The 6,082-nt window shown below is 44.5% G+C and overlaps 1 long non-coding RNA gene across 1 annotated transcript; it reads left to right on the top strand.

Moving 5' to 3' along the window:
* Positions 1-313: 313 nt before the first annotated feature.
* On the top strand, positions 314-5,872 carry LOC121137133. The gene is made up of 2 exons (XR_005874361.1): positions 314-995; positions 5,400-5,872. It is a non-coding gene; the product is annotated as an uncharacterized LOC121137133 (long non-coding RNA).
* Positions 5,873-6,082: the final 210 nt, after the last annotated feature.

Genomic DNA, 6,082 nt, shown 5'->3' with positions numbered 1-6,082 from the left:
TATGAAGAGGAAAACCACCGGCGAACCCCTCTTTCTGTGAATACACAGAGGAAGAGTGCCGTGAGGACACAGTGAGAAGATAACAGAGGCTGGTGTGGTGGCCCAGCCTTTGATCCCAGCACCTGAGGCAGAGGGAGGCAGATCTCTGAGTCAGAGGCAGCTAGGTCTGCATAGTGAGTTCCAGGTCAGCCAGGGCTATGAAGACAGACCCTGTCTCAAAGGCAAAACACAATTAACAAGGCAGCTGCCTGCAAGCTAAGAAGGCAGCCCTCACCAGGAATTAAGTTCTTCCCACCTTGACCCTAGACTTGAATGTCCGACACTTGAGGAAGTAAATGTCTGTTTGTTTAAGACACTCTGACTGTGGTGTTTGTGATGACGGCCTGACTGGAGTGGCGTGGGAGAGTTAAGTAGCTGAAATGGTAAAACTGTAATGTGTGGAATGGTTCATGGCTGTGGATGGTTAAACATCCCTGTAAAACCAATCATAAAATGAATCATGACGTTAGCTAAATGTGCTGGGCACTTAAGTGGCAGGAAATACCATTACTTTATGGGCACCAACTCATTTACTTTTCTCTTGGTCCTAGCAGATAAGCCTATGACTTCATCCTCGTCCCTGTGAAGGCACCGGGGTGCAGAGAGGTGAAGATAAAGACCACAAAGCTAATCACAGAGGCGGGGTGGAAGCATGCCCTTGGGGTACAGTTTCCATGCCCGAAACACTATGGACTGGGTTGGACTATGGAGAATGCTATGAACTAGGAGCAAAAATGGAGGGAAAAGTGTTCTGCAGACTGATCAGCTAGATCAGTTCGTTAAATCTGGGTGACCAGTGAGTGACAGAAGACGTTGATTTCATTGCCTTTCAGTTGCAGGGAAAGGAAAACTGATGGTGTGAGTCTTGATGAGGTTGAAAGAAAGATGCTGCAAAATCAAGAATAGGACATTGGGCCAAGGCTCATGTTACCTTCAAGCTACCTCCACTTGAGAGGGTATGGCATGGCAGAAGCCTCCTTATAACAGGTGCAATCTGGGAAGGGTGCCACAGAGATTTACTGGACTCACTGTGACACTCAGGACTGGTTTTCTCTCCTGACACAGAGGCAACTTTTGTCTCTCCTTCAGCTTCTAAAATTTGTATGAAGGCACAGAATATCAGTGCTGGGGGTGTCATGTTACCTGATTTTAAAAACACAACAGACATAGTGATCAAAATAACAAGTTAAGGGTAAAAACCAGACATACAACCTGAAGAACAGAATAGGAAGTTCAGGAATGAATCTGTATACTGCGGTCAATTCACCTTCAACAAAAGTGCCGGGAAGCACACAATGAGAAAGAGTAGCATCTTTAATCAATGGGGCTGAGAAAAATGGATATTCATAGGCAGAAGACTGAATCTGGATTCTATCTCACACCTGTTAAACACTAACCTCATGGGTATTGCAACAAAGATGTAAAAATATGATCTCAAACTGTAAAAGCACTAGAAGAAAATGAAATCAGAAGTTTCTTGGCACTGATCTTAGAAATCTTTTGGCTATAACCTTGTGAGAGTTAGCATTCCATTATTGTGGTGTGGTGTAGCGCCCAAGAAAATCACCTTTGCAAAATGGAAAGGTCCATTCTGACTCATGGTTTTGGAGCTTTAAGTTCATATTGCTTTGGGGCCTACAGTGAGGCTTTGTTTTATGCAGGGAGAGCATCGGTAGGCAGAGGGAGTAACTCATTTCTTTATGGTTAAGAAGAGTAAGATAAGACAGAGACAGAGGTAGACTTAGAGAAAGGGAGAGAGAGAGAGAGAGAGAGAGAGAGAGAGAGAGAGAGAGAGAGAGACCAGATGCCAGAGTCTCAATATGTACCCTAACAGAATGTCCCAATAACTTAACTGCCTTCCACCTCATCACCTGCCAATAATGCCAATGTTCAAGACCCAACTATCAACATGGCTTTGGGGAATATTAAAGTTTCAAACTACAGCAGACCCTGAAAGCAAATATAAGAATTGGAGACATAGAGGCTTGGCTCTTGCCCAGCATTCTCGAGATCCTAGAGTCACTCTCCAGCACTGGAGAACCCTCACAGACAAACTCCAACCACCACCACCAACATGATGCGGCAAACAGAGGTACATGGAATGGCACCAAACCAAAATTTCCATGCAGGAAATGAAAGAATCAATGGAGAAAGAGGAGATGCTTGCAAACCATGCATTTGACAAGGGGTTAATAACCAACGTCTGCAGAAGACTCACAAAGAAACAAGCTAATTTAAAGCTGTGGTGGAAGGTTTTCAGAGGTCATGCAAGATGCTGGGATCTGGAGAAACTGCGAATGAGGGTTTCCTCTTCTGCACATCCTGACTGACACTTGTCATCTGTGTCTCTTTGACGACAGCCTTCCTCACAGGATCGTGAGCTGATGTCTCATTGTAGTTTTGATTTTCGTTTTTCTGATGATTAGTGACATAGTCAGCACTACATAGTTTTCAAGCTCTCACACAACACATACACACACACACACACACACACACACACACACACACACACCTCCAAATAGTCCCACTGTTAAGAAAAAAAAAGGATGAGAAGCTACCATCTAGCTCTACCTCCTACTGTCACGGGTCAGGTCACCCCATGGTGTGTGACTCCACTCTGTTTTTGTGCTGTCACCTGCCTGTGGTGGCAGCAGCAATGGCAGGTCCCAATGACTTCGGTGAGATCTTTTCCACAGAGAAAAAGTGTTTGACATTATCTACTTAGAGTTCTGCGCAGCAAGATAAAAAAGCCTGATGAATGGGGACAACTGTCCCATGGCTGTAATGAATGTTTGATAGAATTCAGTGAATGAGTGGATGAGAGCATGTTTATTAAAAGGACGCAGCATGAATGGGGCCGTGTTTTAATTCTCAAAATGTCACTTTGGAGAGCAGATCCATCAGGGTAGAAGAGCTGACTGTGGAACCGGGATTTTATTATTTTCCACTCTAGGGAAATTGACTATGAAAAAAAATGGGTCAAATCCCTTTAATTTATATCGGGTTTACACCATGCTTTGTAGAACAGATTGCTGTGCTAATGAAGCCGGGTGAATTCTTGTGAGAACTGCTTGCTTTTATTAGCAGGCACTTATTAATCAAAAGGCTTTCTGTACATCCAATCAGCCATAAAAGCCGCCCTCAGGATGAAGCCTCTTTTATAGCCTTCCCAGTTCAGAGGTGAAGAAATTGACTCCAGGTCTCCCAGGCATAGGGAAGAGGATGGTTTTCTTAACTACTGTGTAGGATCTTTTGATTTGAAGACTTGGTGCTAGAAAGGCATGATGATTAAGATACTAACATTGTCTTAAAGATACAATTCATGCCCTTCTGCCCTTTTTATTAGCCGTTTCATTCCAGTTATGTGGAGTCTGAGTCCCTTTAGGAAAGGGACTCTGGTGTGGCCTATTAGTGTTCAGCTCTCATAGTTTTTGCATGTCTAGGCAGCATCCGTGAACCCGACCTTGGCTTCTCTGCCGCATTCCAGAGGGTGCTTCCCCGACCAGTAAACCTGTAGAAAGTGAGCAGGGTGAAGGGACTGAGCTCTTCCTGTCGCTGTCACAGCACTTACCAGCTCTGGCTCTCCACTCCGAGTGTTTTTCTTGCATTTATCATTAAGTTCAGGCTAGTCTGACTCCTGACTGCCAGCGTCAGCATTTCTTGAATCAAGGGCTTTTCCTGGGCAAGCTACATGGCCAACCACGCCCCTACGATTGACTTCCCTCTGGCCTTCAGTCTCCCCTTCCCCTAGTGGTATTTTCTGGAAATCCTTCCCCTCAAAATACTTGATGACAATTCTCCCCTGAGGATTGGCTTCTGCTGGAGATCAAATTAAGGCAGCCTCCAGAATTGCAAGGCCAATAGAAGTTGGATATGAGACAGGCATTTTTCGTTGCCTCTGGGCCCTGTTCTGTTTTGCTGTGATAAAACACTGACCAAAAGTTTGGGGAGGCTTATAGGTTATAGTCCATCATAGGGGGAAGCCAAGGTAGGAACTCAAAGCAGGAACCAGAGGCAGGAAATGAAGCAAAATTTACTTTACTTGCTTGCTCCCCCTGACTAACTCAGCTAGATTTCTTCTACAGTGCAGGCCCACCTGCCTAGGGATAGCACTGCCCACAGCAGACTGGTCCCGACTCCATCAGTTAGCAAGAAAGCCAGTCTGACTGAGGCAATTCTTCAGCTGAGGTTCCCAGGTGACTCTAGGTTTGTGTTACTGTCTGGGCTACTGTTTTGTTGGTGTGAAGAGACACCTAACCAAGACAGCTCTCATAAAATAAAGCACTTAATTGGATGTTTTAGATAGTTAGTTCATAACCATCATGGTGGGAAGTAGACAGGCTTGGGACTGAGAGCTTTACAGCCTGATCTGCAGGCAGCAGGCGGTGTGTGTGTGTGTGTGTGTGTGTGTGTGTGTTTGTGTGTGTGTGTGTGTGTGTGTGTGAGAGAGAGAGAGAGAGAGAGAGAGAGAGAGAGAGAGAGAGAGAGAGAGAGAGAACACTCTAGGCCTAGTGCTTTCTTTTGCAACCTCCAAGCCCACCCCCCAGTGACACATCTCCTCCAACAAGGCCACACCTTCTAATCCTTCCCAACAGTTCTCCCTGGTGATCAAACATTCAAATAGTGAGCCTTTGGGAACCATTCTTATTCAAACCACCACATCATGTTGACAGGCCCTGGTGATAGAGTCTTCTTTTACATGAGTTCCTTCCACACTTGCCATATGGCTTTGATTTGCCCAGAGCTGCAGGGAATCTGGGCATTCTGGTCCTCATTAGTTCCCTACAATCTTTCAAGTATTTTGTTCTTAATATGTAGCAGATTTTTAAAAGACATAAAATTTAATTAATGTATTAGAGTTCATGAGAGATGCTGAATTTTAATGAGTTAATACCCCCTCGTTCTTTTCTCTGGTGGGTGAGAACATCTTAGCATTGGGTGAAATCCTATACATTTTGATATGTCTTGAAAATGTGAAAGCACCTAGGTCTCCAGACTAAAAAGGATGGTGGCTATACATATTTAAAAAATGGCCTGGAGGGATTGCTCTGTGGTTAAGAGTGCTTGCTGTTCTTAAAGAGGACCTGCGTTTGATTCCCTGCACCCATACTAGGTGACTCACAACCACCTGTATTTGTAGTTCCAGGGGGATCCAACATCCTGTTTGACCTGTTTGGCCTTTTATCACAACTGTTTCTCAACACTGTCTTGGATAGTTCTCTTGAATTGCTCTAACTTTAGTGTATGAAGACAGATTTTTCTGCAGTGGTGCCTGTAGAAGTAGTATGAAAGGCAAGGACATGTGCTGGGGGGTTGGATGCTTGAGATAGGACAGCCATAATCTTGTGACATATTTGCAGGTGCTTTTGGAAGATTATCGGAAAACCACTGAAGTGTTAAAGAAATGTATAGTAAAGCATGGATGCCAGCTCTTAATGCAAATTGTAAACTGTGTCCTGCTGGAGACAGATGCTTGCTGCCCCTCTCAAATGCTGAACATTCAAGAACTGCACTTCCCCAGAAACCATGGAACTGGGTGCCGTCTGTTGCCTGTGTTCTAGCCTATTCGGCAATAATGGAAGCGATGTAAGACTTTCCTAGGCCCACAAAACCCTCCCATGCAGAAATACACCATGATACTTACTCCTTTTAGCCGTCTCATAGAGGCAGTGCCCCAGTGACTGCGTGGCTAAGTGTTGTTGAAAACAGCCAAAGCCAACTATTACCAATTTTGAGTCTGGGAAAGACCTAGATAAACTGCATTCAGCCCATCTGTTAATAACCCGCTACTGTTAAGTGAATAAGAAATAAATTTCTGTTGTGTTTGACCCACCATATGTCTTGGGGTCTATTTGCTAACAGTAGTAAGCCTCTGCACCTATGTTGCATCTCAGGTGACTTTGATCTTTCTCACTCTATTGCAGCTATTCAGTCTAGTCTAGTCTGTGTGTAGAGAGGAAATAGTTAAAGACTACAAATGAATGGCTCAGATTGCGTTTCTATAAAGCTTTGCTTACCGGACTACGCTGCTGTTGATATTTGG

Source organism: Mesocricetus auratus, unplaced genomic scaffold, assembly GCF_017639785.1.
Source record: "Mesocricetus auratus isolate SY011 unplaced genomic scaffold, BCM_Maur_2.0 Super-Scaffold_100676, whole genome shotgun sequence".
NCBI classification, from domain to species: domain Eukaryota; kingdom Metazoa; phylum Chordata; class Mammalia; order Rodentia; family Cricetidae; genus Mesocricetus; species Mesocricetus auratus.
The sequence above is the reverse complement of the archived record's forward strand: the minus strand, read 5'-3'. Positions and strand labels throughout refer to the sequence as shown.